We start from the raw sequence: 19190 nt of genomic DNA on the forward strand, positions 1-19190 counted from the left end.
TTTGGTCTGCATTTTAAGAACTGAAATCTTACAAGTGGGCCAAGCATAGCATAGTACAATTATGAAGAAAGGATGCATCCCAAAGAAATAAAAAAAATAACAGTAGTACTCCGTACTATATAGGAAAAGGGAATGCGGACAAGTAGAGGTCATTGTAAAGCCCTTCCTCATATCAGGTTTTATTGCTAGGGGGCAGCATACAAGGGGTTAATTGCAGTGGGATAAGCACACATCCCTGAAGGATTATGAATGAAACAAGGGGTCTCCTGACACTGGTGGGCGGTGGATATATAAAAGAGTTCATCATACCTCCCTGATCCCTCTTTTCATAGGATGCTATTTGTCCTGCTCTCAATCCCCTGGGTTTTTGGAGCTGGTTGTGACATTTATATCATTTCCTGTTGTGAATTTCAAGTCAAAGTTGGCGGAACTTCTTATGTGATTGGGAGACATGGAAAGCTGCGATAGCGTGAAAGATGGAATATCGCTTTGCGGCCTGCTGAAGTGATTACACAAAAGGTGCTCAAGTTCTATATAAACTTGGATAAAATTGACCGCTGTGGACTACCAACACGAAGCAAAATGATAAATATAAGTTGTTTGTGTTTTTATTGGGCATGGAAGACCATAAGGTATCCAGTGCTAGCTAACTCGCAGTCCAAATCATTAAAGGACATCTACTATAGTTTCACTGATGGAACATGTGTATCACTTACGTGCACATTTCATTATGTACTAAGTAGAACTGTTCTTAGTGAGTAAAGAAAATGAGAAAAAAAGTTGTTGAGAAATAGAGGTAATAAAAATATGAAAATTAGCCAGAGGCGCTCAGGCTGATGTTACCTGAGTGCCTTTCTGCATTGCCTGCTTTTAATTTTTTAATGCACCAAACTGCTAGTCCTGCTAGTCTTGCCAGCTCCTGCCCGAGGAGCATGAAGAGAGCGGGGTCTTGGAGAGTATGAGAGTAACATTTATAAATTAAAAGCCGGCGATGCCTAGAGACGTTCGGGTGACATAAGCCTGAGCCTCCAATAAATTAATTTTTTTAGAACTCTTTTTTTCACAAATTGTGACACTTCTTTACCCATTAAGAACTGTTCCACTTTGTTCATAAAGAAACAAGCACATAGTTGAAACTGATGGTAGATATTAGAGATGAGCGAGCACTAAAATGCTCGGGTACTCGTTATTCGAGACGAACTTTTCCCGATGCTCGAGTGCTCGTCTCGAATAACGAACCCCATTGAAGTCAATGGGAGACTCGAGCATTTTTCAAGGGGACCAAGGCTCTGCACAGGGAAGCTTGGCCAAACACCTGGGAACCTCAGAAAAGGATGGAAACACCACGGAAATGGACAGGAAACAGCAGGGGCAGCATGCATGGATGCCTCTGAGGCTGCATAATCGCACCATTATGCCAAAATTATGGGCAACAGCATGGCCATGACAGAGTGACAGAATGAAGCTAGATAGCATCTAAAACATCCAATAATTGACCCTGACACTATAGGGGACGGCATGCAGAGGCAGCGGCAGCAGGCTAGAGAGTGTCATGGCGACATACCCTAAATGGACTCAGGCTTCAAACCAATGGGTGGCAGAGAGGAACCAAAGGAGGTGAGCAAGAAGCGCTCAAATAATATCGGTACATGATAAAAGTTTGCCAGTATATTTTGTGGATTACACAGCAGGGTGGCGACAAAGTTAACATGGAAGCCATGAAAACAACCCAAAATTCTGCCTGACACAGCTCGTTTGATAAGGGGACGATGTATGGAGGCAGTGAACTAGTAGTAGATTAAAGGTGCTGCAGTTAAAACTATGTTAGTTGGATCTTGGCATGGAGCTGGCGCTCCGCTGCCAGGCGAGCTTTCGCCAATCCAAGCCCCTGTCTCTAGGCTACTCCCCAAACAGCACTTCTAAGAACCTTTTGTATAAGATCAAGTGTAGTAGCGTTCTTATAAGTTTAGGATATGCCGGGTGAGGGGAATGTAAACAGATGCGCAAGAAGCGCTGAAATAATATCCCTAAATGGTAAAAGTTTGCAAGTATATTTTGGGGATTACACAGCAGGGTGGCGACAAAGTTAACAACTTTGATGTGGAATGCCCTGTAATAGCTCTTGGGCGGTGTGCCTTTTATCGCCTAGGCTCAGCAGTTTCAGCACCGCCTGCTGTCGCTTAGCGACGGCACTGCTGCTGTGCCTAGAGCTACCGACTGATGGCGCCGTGCCCACGGATGGTAGTTCGGAGGAGGAGGTGGAGGAGGGGTGGGAGGAGGAGGAGGCATAGTAGGCCTGAAACACCTGGACCGAGGTAGGCCCCGCAATCCTCGGCGTCGGCAGTATATGAGCAGCCCCAGGGTCAGACTCGGTCCCAGCCTCCACCAAGTTAACCCAATGTGCCGTCAGCGATATATAGTGGCCCTGCCCGGCAGCACTCGTCCACGTGTCCGTGGTCAGGTGGACCTTGTCAGAAACGGCGTTGGTCAGGGCACGGATGATGTTGTCTGACACGTGCTGGTGCAGGGCTGGGACGGCACATCGGGAAAAGTAGTGGCGGCTGGGGACCGAATACCGAGGGGCGGCCGCCGCCATGAGGTTGCGAAAGGCCTCGGTCTCTACTAGCCTATAGGGCAGCATCTCCAGGCTAAGCAATCTGGAGATGTGCACATTAAGGGCTTGGGCGTGCGGGTGGGTTGCACTATATTTGCGTTTCCGCTCCAGCGTCTGGGGTATGGAGAGCTGAACGCTGGTGGATGCTGTGGAGGATCGTGGAGGCGACGATGGGGTTTTTGTGGCAGGGTCCTGGGCAGGGGGCTGACTAGCAGCTGACACAGGGGAAGGAGCAGTGGTGTGCACGGCCGGAGGTGAACGGGCTTGTTGCCACTGAGTGGGGTGCTTAGCATTCATATGCCTGCGCATACTGGTGGTAGTTAAGCTAGTAGTGGTGGAACCCCTGCTGAGCCTGGTTTGGCAAATGTTGCACACCACAGTCCGTCGGTCATCCGGTGTTTCCTTAAAGAACCTCCACACTTCTGAAGATCTAGCCCTCGCCGCAAGAGCCCTCACCACGGGAGCTTCACTAGTTGACAGTGGCGCTGATGCACCAGCTCTGGCCCTGCCTCTCCGTCTGGCCCCACCACTGCCTCTTCCAACCTGTTCAGGTCGAGGACTCTCCTCCGTCTCAGAAGCACTGTGTTCACCCGGCCTCTCAACCCAGCTTGGGTCTGTCACCTCATCATCCTCCGATCCCTCAGTCTGCTCCCCCCTCGGACTTCCTGCCCTGACAACAACTTCCCCACTGTCTGACAACCGTGTCTCCTCATCGTCGGACACCTCTTTACACACTTCCACTACGTCAAGAAGGTCATCATCACCCACAGACTGTGACTGGTGGAAAACCTGGGCATCGGAAAATTGCTCAGCAGCAACCGGACAAGTGGTTTGTGACTGTGGGAAGGGTCCAGAAAACAGTTCCTCAGAGTATGCCGGTTCAAATGCCAAATTTTCCTGGGAGGGGGCAGACTGGGGGGGAGGAGGCTGAGGTGCAGGAGCTGGAGGAGTGGCGATTTCGGTGACATGGGTGGACTGCGTGGAAGACTGACTGGTGGTGGACAAATTGCTCGAAGCATTGTCAGCAATCCACGACATCACCTGTTCGCACTGTTCTGGCCTCAACAGTGCTCTACCACGAGTCCCAGTAACTTCAGACATGAACCTAGGGAGTGTAGCTCTGCGGCGTTCCCCTGCTCCCTCATCAGCAGGTGGTGTCTCACCCCGCCCAGGACCACGGCCTCTGACCCCTGCAGTAGTTGGACGCCCACGTCCCCGCCCTCGTCCTCTACCCCTAGCCCTCGGGTTAAACATTTTTAAAATGAGAGTTATAACTTTATTTTTTTTTTTACTTTTTTTTGTTTTTTTTTGTGTTTTTTGTTTTTTTTTGTGTTTTTTGTTTTTTTTTGAGTTTTTAAAACCAAACAATGCTATCCTATTGCTATGGCTATTTTCTAGCCAAGTATCAAAGGAAGCACAGTACTATGCCAGATGAGATGACACTGAGTTATTGCCTAATAGAAATCCAACCCCTACTGAATTTTGCCACTTCGGCCTTTGCTATGGATATGTGCGCCACTAAGCGCAGAACACAGCGGTCGCAAGTCCCACTACAAATTGCTCAGAATTGGCAAGTACATGCACTGCAGAAACTACAGCCACCAGCAGATCAACCAGAAATCAAATATATAGAACGCTACTGTAGGCTTCAAGATCAAGAAGCTGTTTGTATTCTCCTATGGCTATTTTCTAGCCAAGTATCAAAGGAAGCACAGTACTATGCCGGATGAGATGACACTGAGTTATTGCCTAATAGAAATCCAACCCCTACTGAATTTTGCCACTTCGGCCTTTGCTATGGATATGTGCGCCACTAAGCGCAGAACACAGCGGTCGCAAGTCCCACTACAAATTGCTCAGAATTGGCAAGTACATGCACTGCAGAAACTACAGCCACCAGCAGATCAACCAGAAATCAAATATATAGAACGCTACTGTAGGCTTCAAGATCAAGAAGCTGTTTGTATTCTCCTATGGCTATTTTCTAGCCAAGTATCAAAGGAAGCACAGTACTATGCCGGATGAGATGACACTGAGTTATTGCCTAATAGAAATCCAACCCCTACTGAATTTTGCCACTTCGGCCTTTGCTATGGATATGTGCGCCACTAAGCGCAGAACACAGCGGTCGCAAGTCTCACTACAAATTGCTCAGAATTGGCAAGTACATGCACTGCAGAAACTACAGCCACCAGCAGATCAACCAGAAATCAAATATATAGAACGCTACTGTAGGCTTCAAGATCAAGAAGCTGTTTGTATTCTCCTATGGCTATTTTCTAGCCAAGTATCAAAGGAAGCACAGTACTATGCCGGATGAGATGACACTGAGTTATTGCCTAATAGAAATCCAACCCCTACTGAATTTTGCCACTTCGGCCTTTGCTATGGATATGTGCGCCACTAAGCGCAGAACACAGCGGTCGCAAGTCCCACTACAAATTGCTCAGAATTGGCAAGTACATGCACTGCAGAAACTACAGCCACCAGCAGATCAACCAGAAATCAAATATATAGAACGCTACTGTAGGCTTCAAGAAGCTGTTTGTATTCTCCTATGGCTATTTTCTAGCCAAGTATCAAAGGAAGCACAGTACTATGCCAGATGAGATGACACTGAGTTATTGCCTAATAGAAATCCAACCCCTACTGAATTTTGCCACTTCGGCCTTTGCTATGGATATGTGCGCCACTAAGCGCAGAACACAGCGGTCGCAAGTCTCACTACAAATTGCTCAGAATTGGCAAGTACATGCACTGCAGAAACTACAGCCACCAGCAGATCAACCAGAAATCAAATATATAGAACGCTACTGTAGGCTTCAAGAAGCTGTTTGTATTCTCCTATGGCTATTTTCTAGCCAAGTATCAAAGGAAGCACAGTACTATGCCAGATGAGATGACACTGAGTTATTGCCTAATAGAAATCCAACCCCTACTTAATTTTGCCACTTCAGCCTTTGCTATGGATATGTGCGCCACTAAGCGCAGAACACAGCGGTCGCAAGTCTCACTACAAATTGCTCAGAATTGGCAAGTACATGCACTGCAGAAACTACAGCCACCAGCAGATCAACCAGAAATCAAATATATAGAACGCTACTGTAGGCTTCAAGAAGCTGTTTGTATTCTCCTATGGCTATTTTCTAGCCAAGTATCAAAGGAAGCACAGTACTATGCCAGATGAGATGACACTGAGTTATTGCCTAATAGAAATCCAACCCCTACTGAATTTTGCCACTTCAGCCTTTGCTATGGATATGTGCGCCACTAAGCGCAGAACACAGCGGTCGCAAGTCTCACTACAAATTGCTCAGAATTGGCAAGTACATGCACTGCAGAAACTACAGCCACCAGCAGATCAACCAGAAATCAAATATATAGAACGCTACTGTAGGCTTCAAGATCAAGAAGCTGTTTGTATTCTCCTATGGCTATTTTCTAGCCAAGTATCAAAGGAAGCACAGTACTATGCCGGATGAGATGACACTGAGTTATTGCCTAATAGAAATCCAACCCCTACTGAATTTTGCCACTTCGGCCTTTGCTATGGATATGTGCGCCACTAAGCGCAGAACACAGCGGTCGCAAGTCCCACTACAAATTGCTCAGAATTGGCAAGTACATGCACTGCAGAAACTACAGCCACCAGCAGATCAACCAGAAATCAAATATATAGAACGCTACTGTAGGCTTCAAGAAGCTGTTTGTATTCTCCTATGGCTATTTTCTAGCCAAGTATCAAAGGAAGCACAGTACTATGCCAGATGAGATGACACTGAGTTATTGCCTAATAGAAATCCAACCCCTACTGAATTTTGCCACTTCGGCCTTTGCTATGGATATGTGCGCCACTAAGCGCAGAACACAGCGGTCGCAAGTCTCACTACAAATTGCTCAGAATTGGCAAGTACATGCACTGCAGAAACTACAGCCACCAGCAGATCAACCAGAAATCAAATATATAGAACGCTACTGTAGGCTTCAAGAAGCTGTTTGTATTCTCCTATGGCTATTTTCTAGCCAAGTATCAAAGGAAGCACAGTACTATGCCAGATGAGATGACACTGAGTTATTGCCTAATAGAAATCCAACCCCTACTTAATTTTGCCACTTCAGCCTTTGCTATGGATATGTGCGCCACTAAGCGCAGAACACAGCGGTCGCAAGTCTCACTACAAATTGCTCAGAATTGGCAAGTACATGCACTGCAGAAACTACAGCCACCAGCAGATCAACCAGAAATCAAATATATAGAACGCTACTGTAGGCTTCAAGAAGCTGTTTGTATTCTCCTATGGCTATTTTCTAGCCAAGTATCAAAGGAAGCACAGTACTATGCCAGATGAGATGACACTGAGTTATTGCCTAATAGAAATCCAACCCCTACTGAATTTTGCCACTTCAGCCTTTGCTATGGATATGTGCGCCACTAAGCGCAGAACACAGCGGTCGCAAGTCTCACTACAAATTGCTCAGAATTGGCAAGTACATGCACTGCAGAAACTACAGCCACCAGCAGATCAACCAGAAATCAAATATATAGAACGCTACTGTAGGCTTCAAGAAGCTGTTTGTATTCTCCTATGGCTATTTTCTAGCCAAGTATCAAAGGAAGCACACTACTATGCCAGATGAGATGACACTGAGTTATTGCCTAATAGAAATCCAACCCCTACTGAATTTTCCCACTTCGGTCTTTGCTATGGATATGTGTGCCACTAAGAGCTAAACACAACGGTAGCAAGTCCCCCTGCTAATTCCTCACAAAATGGTAAAAGATGCAAATTAAAATAAAAAAAGTAGAACGTTATTGTAGCCCTAAGAAGGGCTGTTGGGTTCTTTGAGAATCACTCCTGCCTAACAGTAAGCTAATAGAACACCCTAACGCTTTCCCTGAGCAGCAGCAGCTCTCTCCCTAGCGGCATCCAGAGACAGAATGATCCGAGCAGCGCGGCCAGCGGCTAGTCTATCCCAGGGTCACCTGATCTGGCCAGCCAACCACTGCTATCGACGTGTAAGGGTACCACGTCATGCTGGGTGGAGTGCAGAGTCTCCTGGCTTGTGATTGGCTCTGTTTCTGGCCGCCAAAAAGCAAAACGGCGGGAGCTGCCATTTTCTCGAGCGGGCGAAGTATTCGTCCGAGTAACGAGCAGTTTCGAGTACCCTAATGCTCGACCGAGCATCAAGCTCGGACGAGCATGTTCGCTCATCTCTAGTAGATATCCTTTAATGGATTTTTATTTAAAAAGATCTATTCCATGCAAGTTTAAAGGGAACCTGTCAGGGCGATTTGGAACACTTAACTTTACAATTTTGGTCCCTCATGTGCCGATGCTTAAGTATTAGAGATGAGCGAGCACTAAAATGCTCGGGTACTCGTTATTCGAGACAAACTTTTCCCGATGCTCGAGTGCTCGTTTCGAGTAACGAGCCCCATTGAAGTCAATGGGAGACTCGAGCATTTTTCAAGGGGACCAAGGCTCTGCACAGGGAAGCTTGGCCAAACACCTGGGAACCTCAGAAAAGGATGGAAACACCACGGAAATGGACAGGAAACAGCAGGGGCAGCATGCATGGATGCCTCTGAGGCTGCTTAAATGCACCATTATGCCAAAATTATGGGCAACAGCATGGCCATGACAGAGTGACAGAATGAAGCTAGATAGCATCTAAAACATCCAATAATTGACCCTGACACTATAGGGGACGGCATGCAGAGGCAGCGGCAGCAGCGGAAGGCTAGAGAGTGGCATGGCGACATACCCTAAATGGACTCAGGCTTCAAACCAATGGGTAGCAGAGAGGAACCAAAGGAGGTGAGCAAGAAGCGCTCAAATAATATTGGTACATAATAAAAGTTTGCCAGTATATTTTGTGGATTACACAGCAGGGTGGCGACAAAGTTAACATGGAAGCCATGAAAACAATCCAAAATTCTGCCTGACACAGCTCGTTTGATAAGGGGACGATGTATGGAGGCAGTGAACTAGTAGTAGATTAAAGGTGCTGCAGTTAAAACTATGTTAGTTGGTTCTTGGCATGGAGCTGGCGCTCCGCTGCCAGGCGAGCTTTCGCCAATCCAAGCCCCTGTCTCTAGGCTACTCCCCAAACAGCACTTCTAAGAACCTTTCGGATAAGATCAAGTGTAGTAGCGTTCTTATAAGTTTGGGATATGGCGGGTGAGGGGAATGTAAACATCTGCGCAAGAAGCGCTGAAATAATATCCGTAAATGAAAAAAGTTTTCCAGTATATTTTGTGGCTTACACAGCAGGGTGGCGACAAAGTTAACAAGTTTGATGTGGAATGCCCTGCAATAGCTCTTGGGCGGTGTGCCTTTTATCACCTAGGCTCAGCAGTTTGAGCACCGCCTGCTGTCGCTTAGCAACGGCACTGCTGCTGTGCCTAGAGCTACCGACTGATGGCGCCATGCCCACGGATGGTAATTCGGAGGAGGAGGAGGTGGAGGAGGGGTGGGAGGATTTGGAGGTATAGTAGGCCTTTGAGACTTGGACCGAGGTAGGCCCCGCAATCCTCTGCGTCGGCAGTATATGACCAGCCCCAGGGTCAGACTCGGTCCCAGCCTGCACCAAGTTAAGTGTAGTAGCGTTCTTATAAGTTTGGGATATGGCGGGTGAGGGGAATGTAAACAGATGCGCAAGAAGCGCATGATGCGCATGGAGCTGGCGCTCCGCTGCTAGGCGAGCTTTCGCCAATCCAAGCCCCTGTCTCTAGGCTACTCCCCAAACAGCACTTCTAAGAACCTTTTGTATAAGATCAAGTGTAGTAATGTTCTTATAAGTTTAGGATATGGCGGGTGAGGGGAATGTAAACAGATGCGCAAGAAGCGCTGAAATAATATCCGTAAATGGTAAAAGTTTGCCAGTGTATTTTGTGGATAACACAGCAGGGTGGCGACAAAGTTAACAACTTTGATGTGGAATCCATGAAAACAACCCAAATTTCGGCCTGACAAACCTCGTTTGATAAAGGGACGATGTATGGAGGCAGCTATATGGACGACTTTTGGAGGTAGCAATGGAGACAACGTGTGGAGGCTGCTATGGAGACAATTCAATTTGGATAGTGCCTGTATGTGGCAGTCCAAAAAATTTTTCAAACCAGAGGAGCAGGTAGGTGGCCCTCCAGAAAATTGGAATAGATTGAGTGCCTGTATGTGGCAGTCCAAAAAATTTTTCAAACCAGAGGAGCAGGTAGGTGGCCCTCCAGAAAAATGGAATAGATTGAGTGCCTGTATGTGGCAGTCCAAAAAAGTTTTCAAACCAGAGGAGCAGGTAGGTGGCCCTCCAGAAAAATGGAATAGATTGAGTGCCTGTATGTGGCAGTCCAAAAAAGTTTTTAAACCAGAGGAGCAGGTAGGTGGCCCTCCAGAAAAATGGAATAGATTGAGTGCCTGTATGTGGCAGTCCAAAAAAGTTTTTAAACCAGAGGAGCAGGTAGGTGGCCCTCCAGAAAAATGGAATAGATTGAGTGCCTGTATGTGGCAGTCCCAAAAAATTGTTTAAAACAGAGGACCGGAAAGGTGGCCCTCCAGAAAAATTGAATAGATTGAGTGCCTGTATGTGGCACTCCCAAAAATTGTTTAAAACAGAGGACCGTGTCGGTGGCCCTCCAGAAAAATTAAATGCATAAAGTACTATACCTAGAGCCAGTGGGCCCTGTCAAAAAACAGCCAGTTTCCTCTGCTTTACTGTAGAAAGAGGAGGAGAAGGAGGAAAATGAGGAGGAGGAGGAGTGGATAAATTATTCAGGTTGAGCTTCCTTCACCTGCTGGAGATTTGAAATTAGGAGAAATCCATGCTTTATTCATCTTGATAAGCGTCAGCCTGTCAGCGCTGTCAGTCGACAGGCGTGTACGCTTATCGGTGATGATGCCACCAGCTGCACTGAAAACCCGCTCTGACAAGACGCTAGCGGCAGGGCAGGCAAGAACCTCCAAGGCGTAGAGCGCCAGTTCGTGCCACATGTCCAGCTTTGAAACCCAGTAGTTGTAGGGAGCTGTGTGATCATTTAGGACGATGGTATGGTCAGCTACGTACTCCCTCACCATCTTTCTGTAAAGATCAGCCCTACTCTGCCGAGACTGGGGACAGGTGACAGTGTCTTGCTGGGGTGACATAAAGCTGGCAAAAGCCTTGTAAAGCGTACCCTTGCCAGTGCTGGACAAGCTGCCTGCTCGCCTACTCTCCCTCGCTACTTGTCCCGCAGAACTACGCACTCTGCCGCTAGCGCTGTCAGAAGGGAAATACTGTTTTAGCTTGTGCACCAGGGCCTGCTGGTATTCATGCATTCTCACACTCCTTTCCTCTCCAGGGATGAGAGTGGAAAGATTTTGCTTGTACCGTGGGTCCAGGAGAGTGAACACCCAGTAATCGGTGCTGGAATAAATTCTTTGAACGCGAGGGTCACGGGATAGGCAGCCTAGCATGAAATCTGCCATATGCGCCAGAGTACCAACGCGTAAGAATTCACTCCCCTCACTGGCCTGACTGTCCATTTCCTCCTCCTCCAACTCCTCCAACTCCTCTTCTTCTGCCCATACACGCTCAACAGTGTAGGACTCAACAATGGTCCCCTCTTGTGTCTCGCCAACATTCTCCTCCTCTTCCTCCTCATCCTCCTCCACCTCCACCTCCTCCGATATGCGCTGAGAAACAGACCTAAGGGTGCTTTGGCTATCAACAAGGGAATCTTCTTCCCCTGTCTCTTGTGAGGAGCGCAAAGCTTCCGACTTCATGCTGACCAGAGAGTTTTTCAACAGGCCAAGCAGCGGGATGGTGAGGCTGATGATGGCGGCATCGCCACTGACCATCTGTGTTGACTCCTCAAAGTTACTCAGCACCTGACAGATATCAGACATCCACGTCCACTCCTCATTGTAGACTTGAGGAAGCTGACTGACCTGACTACCAGTTCTGGTGGAAGTTGACATCTGGCAGTCTACAATCGCTCGGCGCTGCTGGTAAACTCTGGATAACATGGTCAGTGTTGAATTCCACCTCGTGGGCACGTCGCACAACAGTCGGTGAGCGGGCAGTTGGAGGCGGCGCTGCGCTGCCCTGAGAGTGGCAGCATATGTGCTGGACTACCTGAAATGCGCACAGATGCGGCGCACCTTCGTGAGCAAATCAGACAGATTGGGGTATGTCTTGAGGAAACGCTGAACTATCAGATTTAACACATGGGCCAGGCATGGCACATGTGTCAGTCTGCCGAGTTGCAGAGCCGCCACCAGGTTACGGCCGTTGTCACACACAACCATGCCTGGCTTCAGGTTCAGCGGTGCCAGCCACAGATCAGTCTGCGCCGTGATGCCCTGTAATAGTTCTTGGGCGGTGTGCCTTTTATCGCCTAGGCTCAGCAGTTTGAGCACCGCCTGCTGTCGCTTAGCGACGGCACTGCTGCTGTGCCTAGAGCTACCGACTGATGGCGCCATGCCCACGGATGGTCGTTCGGAGGAGGAGGTGGAGGAGGGGTGGGAGGAGGAGGAGGCATAGTAGGCCTCAAACACCTGGACCGAGGTAGGCCCCGCAATCCTCGGCGTCGGCAGTATATGACCAGCCGCAGGGTCACACTCGGTCCCAGCCTCCACCAAGTTAACCCAATGTGCCGTCAGAGATATATAGTGGCCCTGCCCGGCAGCACTCGTCCACGTGTCCGTGGTCAGGTGGACCTTGTCAGAAACGGCGTTGGTCAGGGCACGGATTATGTTGTCTGACACGTGCTGGTGCAGGGCTGGGACGGCACATCGGGAAAAGTAGTGGCGGCTGGGGACCGAATACCGAGGGGCGGCCGCCGCCATGAGGCTGCGAAAGGCCTCGGTCTCTACTAGCCTATAGGGCAGCATCTCCAGGCTTAGCAATCTGGAGATGTGCACATTAAGGGCTTGGGCGTGGGGGTGGGTTGCACTATATTTGCGTTTCCGCTCCAGCGTCTGGGGTATGGAGAGCTGAACGCTGGTGGATGCTGTGGAGGATCGTGGAGGTGACGATGGGGTTTTTGTGGCAGGGTCCTGGGCAGGGGGCTGACTATCAGCTGACACAGGGGAAGGAGCAGTGGTGTGCACGGCCGGAGGTGAACGCGCTTGTTGCCACTGAGTGGGGTGTTTAGCATTCATATGCCTGCGCATACTGGTGGTAGTTAAGCTAGTAGTGGTGGAACCCCTGCTGATCCTGGTTTGGCAAATGTGGCACACCACAGTCCGTCGGTCATCCGGTGTTTCCTTAAAGAACCTCCAGACTTCTGAAAATCTAGCCCTCGCCGCAGGAGCCCTCGCCACGGGAGCTTCACTAGTTGACACATTTGGCGCTGATGCACCAGCTCTGGCCCTGCCTCTCCGTCTGGCCCCACCACTGCCTCTTCCAACCTGTTCTGGTCGAGGACTCTCCTCCGTCTCAGAAGCACTGTGTTCACCCGGCCTCTCAACCCAGCTTGGGTCTGTCACCTCATCATCCTCCGATCCCTCAGTCTGCTCCCCCCTCGGACTTCCTGCCCTGACAACAACTTCCCCACTGTCTGACAACCGTGTCTCCTCATCGTCGGACACCTCTTTACACACTTCTTCCACTACGTCAACAAGGTCATCATCACCCACAGACTGCGACTGGTGGAAAACCTGGGCATCGGAAAATTGCTCATCAGCAACCGGACAAGTGGTTTGTGACTGTGGGAAGGGTCCAGAAAACAATTCCTCAGAGTATGCCGGTTCAAATGCCAAATTTTGCTGGGAGGGGGCAGACTGGGGGGGAGGAGGCTGAGGTGCAGGAGCTGGAGGAGTGCCGATTTCGGTGACATGGGTGGACTGCGTGGAAGACTGACTGGTGGACAAATTGCTCGAAGCATTGTCGGCAATCCACGACATCACCTGTTCGCACTGTTCTGGCCTCAACAGTGCTCTACCACGATTCCCAGTAACTTCAGACATGAACCTAGGGAGTGTAGCTCTGCGGCGTTCCCCTGCTCCCTCATAAGCAGGTGGTGTCTCACCCCGCCCAGGACCACGGCCTCTGACCCCCGCCCTCGTCCTCTACCCCTAGCCCTCGGGTTAAACATTTTGAAAATGAGAGTTATAAGTTGTATTTTTTTTTTAACTTTTTTTTTTTTTTTTTGTTTTTTTTTTGTGTTTTTTAGTTTTTAAAACCAAACGATGCTATCCTATTGCTATGGCTATTTTCTAGCCAAGTATTACAGCACACTACTATGCCAGATGAGATGACGCTGAGTTATGAAAAAAATAAACGTAAAATAAAAAAGGAAATGGCAGACTGTGCCTAGTTGAAATACAACCCCGGGCCCTAATAAATTTTCCCACTTCGGTCTTTGCGATGGATATGTGCGTCACTAAAACACAGTGGTCGCAAGTCTGACTCCAAATTGCTCCCAATTTGATAGTAGATGCACTGCAGCAAGTACAGCCACCAGCAGATCAACCAGAAATCAAATATATATAACGCTACTGTAGGCGTAATTAAGACGTTTGTATTCTCCTATGGCTATTTTCTAGCCAAGTATTACAGCACACTACTATGCCAGATGAGATGACGCTGAGTTATGAAAAAAATAAACGTAAAATAAAAAGAAACTGGCAGACTGTGCCTAATTGAAATACAACCCCGGGCCCTAATAAATTTTCCCACTTCGGTCTTTGCGATGGATATGTGCGTCACTAAAACACAGTGGTTGCAAGTCTGACTCCAAATTGCTCCCAATTTGATAGTAGATGCACTGCAGCAAGTACAGCCACCAGCAGATCAACCAGAAATCAAATATATATAACGCTACTGTAGGCGTAATTAAGACGTTTGTATTCTCCTATGGCTATTTTCTAGCCAAGTATTACAGCACACTACTATGCCAGATGAGATGACGCTGAGTTATGAAAAAAATAAACGTAAAATAAAAAGAAACTGGCAGACTGTGCCTAATTGAAATACAACCCCGGGCCCTAATAAATTTTCCCACTTCGGTCTTTGCGATGGATATGTGCGTCACTAAAACACAGTGGTCGCAAGTCTGACTCCAAATTGCTCCCAATTTGATAGTAGATGCACTGCAGCAAGTACAGCCACCAGCAGATCAACCAGAAATCAAATATATATAACGCTACTGTAGGCGTAATTAAGACGTTTGTATTCTCCTATGGCTATTTTCTAGCCAAGTATTACAGCACACTACTATGCCAGATGAGATGACGCTGAGTTATGAAAAAAATAAACGTAAAATAAAAAGAAACTGGCAGACTGTGCCTAATTCTACTCAAACCCCTAATAAATTTTCCCACTTTGGTGTTTGAGGTGGATATGTGTGTCACTAAGAGCTAAACACAACGGTAGCAAGTCCCCCTGCTAATTCCTCACAATATGGTACTAGCTGCAAATAAAAAAAAAAAAAAAATTATAACGTTATTGTAGCCCTAAGAAGGGCTGTTGGGTTCTTTTAGAATCACTCCTGCCTAACAGTAAGCTAATAGAACACCCTAACGCTTTCCCTGAGCAGCAGCAGCTCTCTCCCTAGCGGCATCCAGACAGAGAATGATCCGAGCAGCGCGGGCAGCGGCTAGTCTATCCCAGGGTCACCTGATCTGGCCAGCCAACCACTGCTATCTACGTGTAAGGGTACCACGTCATGCTGGGTGGAGTGCAGAGTCTCCTGGCTTGTGATTGGCTCTGTTTCTGGCCGCCAAAAAGCAAAACGGCGGGAGCTGCCATTTTCTCGAGCGGGCGAAATACTCGTCCGAGCAACGAGCAGTTACGAGTACGCTAATGCTCGATCGAGCATCAAGCTCGGACGAGTATGTTCGCTCATCTCTATTAAGTATCCAAAACTGCCCTATATGATTTTAAAGCATTCAGCAAAAATACCCTAAAGCTTTATACTCACCTTGTCTTCTCATTCCTCCTCAGCAATTGCGTGGTCCAGCAAGTGAAACTGATATGTATTACAGTGCCGGCTTCGACGCAAGCACCGTAGGTACGGCACATGCACAGTGAAGCCAGGATAGTGTCCCACTTTCACTTCCCACATCACACGATGAGGTGACGGTGGGGGATCTGAAGATGTGTCCGATGTGTCTCATCTAGGTCAGTATAAAAGTCTATTTTTTCATTTGTTTAACTAAAGACTTTAAAGAGGTCAATCTGGGACCCTAAACCACAGGTCCATAAGGAACTGTATTTGGTTAAGGGTCCCAAAGCAATCTGATCATCTTCTGTACATAAACCAATAATCACCACTTTATTTAGGTGAACATTTCTATTTGCTTCCATAACAGCTGTAAAAGATATGAATTAGTTAATACAAAAAGAGACTGAAATGTTTTATGATAGGTTGTGAATATTGCTAAATATACAGTGAAATACTAACCTAACCTTAAATTAGGTTTTACTCCAAGTTAAAAGAATATTGTGGATTATTTCTCTAGGAATGCCCCAACTGCTCCTTCACTGACATCCAAGAAACCAGAAATGGATGGTAGAAACTTTGGATGAAACTTAAAGTTAAGAGATGCAATGCAAGGAATATTTGCAGGTCAGTATCACTAGCCAGATATAAACTAAATTATTATAAAGCTGCCCCAAGCCATATAAAATGTTCAGCTATGTCTCTATTGATGTCATACAGTCACCATAAAAAATTACATTAGAAACACATATCCCCAGATATAATGGAAAACAGTGGTTCCTGGATCTGAACATGTAGTTGTATTTGGATGCACACTATTTGATTAGACCAAGGAAAAACAGTATTCATTATTCAGCTTGGTGCCACCTTTCTGCAGTACTTTTCTTGCCTGATCCATTGACCAGATCACCATAGAGACACTGCCTATTGTTATGAGAACCTTGAGTTGGTCTTGTTGGAGGAGAAAACTACAGGTCTATGAAAATATTCAATGGCTGTTGAAATGCTATTGTTCTCTAAACATCATGTAATATTAGAATTTACAGCTCGGGAAACTAAACTTTGAATTAAAATGAGATAAGCCTAACCCTAATTTACTGCTTTTCTCAACAAAGACCGCAGTAAGCAAATGGCAGTTTACTTGCATCTTCATTTAGTATGCGGTCTGAGTCTTCAGCTCTCTGCAGAATAAAATTCATCTATGACCTTCATATGTGTTCTATGACCTTCATATGTGTTATTCATGCTGCACCATGCATGGGCATGGCATTTGGGGGGACACAAGCACAGTTAAATCTTGGGGTTTTCCCTAATGTACAATTTCTCTGCAAGTGATACTATCAAGGAGACTATGGTCCCACCCCTGTTATAGCTTTGAACTCTATTGGCATCCTAAAAAAGATGGTACAGTTTAAAGCATGTATGCTATGTGGGTCTGCATCCCACATCTCCCTGCTTCTCCAAACATGTCCACGAGGATCTGTATCTCAACAATCTCTTGGGCCACATACAAATGATTGGGTTCAGTGTTACATTATTAAATGAATATGTCTAAGGTTTGCAATATTTAATGCAATATCCTGACCAGCTGTAGGAGAAGAAAACCCTTATTGTAGAGTTCTTTATGGGAATAAATAAAATGATGGTCAAGGAAATATTATTGTCTCTTTTTTCTAATATTCTTCTCATGACTGACACTTTTCACCTAAATTGTAAGCGTGGCTGATTCTAGCCTATTTGCTGCCTGAGGCGAAAATTGAAATGCCGCCTCCCCCCAACACCCGACCACCCCTGTACAGCTACTGAATTTACAGACAAACTCTTAAAAGAATGATGACAACATTACTTAAAATTAGTTACTGTCCCTCTGTGACACCACAGTAGCTAGTAGTAATTTAGTAATCTAGTACCTCACAGGTAACAATCTACTCCATCAGGAAGAGGACTTTATTACTTCTTCTTCTGGCCATGACTGATTCTGCAAGATGTCATCAGCTCCTGGCACCACATCTCTGCACTGCACCAATAATATATCACTGTCACTTACAGTATAAAGTCACCTAAATAACAGTGCTCCTAAATCATAAACCGCTTAGGACACAACAGACCCTTATTACATTATATACAGCCTTAGTATATAATATTACAGGTCCCATATTGTATAATATACATCCCCCCTTACATTATATACAGCCCCCCTTATATTACATACAACCCCCCTTATTAAATACAGCTCCCTTTATATGATATACAGCCTCATTATTCCTCTTCCCCGGTTTTCTGCTCTGTATCGGGACGGAGGCAGGGTGACGTCATTCCATGCTGCCTGGGTCCTCCAGACCAACAGAGCGGCACTCTACACAAAAATCACGTCATCAAGGTGGGTATAGCGTTTTTTTTCAAGGGGGCTCAATGTGGATATTTAAAGGGAGGGGCCCTGCTGTGAATGAATGAACATTTCATTAAAGGGAGGCCTTCTGTTGTGGCCATTTCTTTAAAGGGGGGCTCTGCTGTGGACATTTCTGTAAAGGAAGGCTCTGCTGTGGACATTTCATTAAAGGGGGGCCAGTATGGGTTTGCGGGGGTGTTGTCAGGCAGAGGAGATTAGGCCTCGGGGCACGAGTTTGGGAGCACCACTACTCATGTGAACAGCCCAGGGCCTATGGGACACTTAATACAGCACTACTTGGTAACTAAACAAAATTATCATTTGTTAATCCCCAGTCTGGATGTAATGTCAAATCCTCCTCCAAACTGCCCACCTGACAACTGTAAGAGGGCGGGCCAGACTACGCAACCAAACATATGTGCAGATGTGAATAGATTGTTTTAGTTTTTTTTTTAATATATATATTTTAGCTCATGAAAGAGACAATTTATGCTATCATCTGTTTTTCAAAAATAATTTTAGAATAAATGTTTTTAGCAATGCAGGAGTGAACTCTTCTATCCAGCATGTAAGTATTTACCTGCATCACATTAGTAATTTTCCCTTTGAGCTCATCCTATAAACCCAAACAGCAATATGCCTTAAGCATTGCTGGTAAATCAACGTGCATGAATGTATGTAAAATGGAATTATTCTTCTGTGTGATCAAATGACATGCTTTTCACGAGTGGAACTGTCTAACATCATTCAGTATTTATGTGACAAGCAGTTACACTGTAAGTAATACTTGCATAACAAGCACCATCTATTTCTATTTCTCGAGTTGCCTGTGATGTAAGGCTTTGTTCCTGTAGACTGCACTCCCACAGAGACAGATGCAGGTGGAGGGATCACGTGTAGATCTTGGAATTATCTGTCATCCTATTTCGCTTCTGTATTTCTACTATTATCTCAATCAGCTTCTTTTGCTTATTTGGATTTTATATGGAAGGGAACCCATTTGTAAGCAAGACCAGGGGATGCAGAAAGTGGGCCCTGATGCTAAACCCACTTCGTAGCTGTCTCTTCCTATTGCATCTAGAAGGCGATCCTTCCTTAGGTCTCTGTGCACACATGGAATATGACAGGCAACCAAACAAACACGATAACGTGGACAAACCAGAAACAGCAGATGCAAATTTGCAGTCCAAAGAGAACTCGGAAATACTGTGCCAGCGTTAAGATACCAGAAGTTTAGCAAACAGACGAACAGAGCAACACTGGCG

General features: G+C 46.6%; 1 long non-coding RNA gene across 4 annotated transcripts in view; it reads left to right on the forward strand.

Moving 5' to 3' along the window:
- LOC140064212 (uncharacterized) overlaps nucleotides 1-19190 on the forward strand; it is a 92719-nt gene that overhangs the window by 61503 nt on the left and 12026 nt on the right. For all 4 annotated transcript variants that reach the window (XR_011847722.1, XR_011847723.1, XR_011847724.1 and 1 more), the window contains 2 exons: nucleotides 15539-15715; nucleotides 16057-16163. This is a non-coding gene — a long non-coding RNA (uncharacterized lncRNA). The remainder of the gene's footprint in view (nucleotides 1-15538; nucleotides 15716-16056; nucleotides 16164-19190) is intronic.

Source organism: Engystomops pustulosus, chromosome 6, assembly GCF_040894005.1.
Source record: "Engystomops pustulosus chromosome 6, aEngPut4.maternal, whole genome shotgun sequence".
Classification (NCBI taxonomy): domain Eukaryota; kingdom Metazoa; phylum Chordata; class Amphibia; order Anura; family Leptodactylidae; genus Engystomops; species Engystomops pustulosus.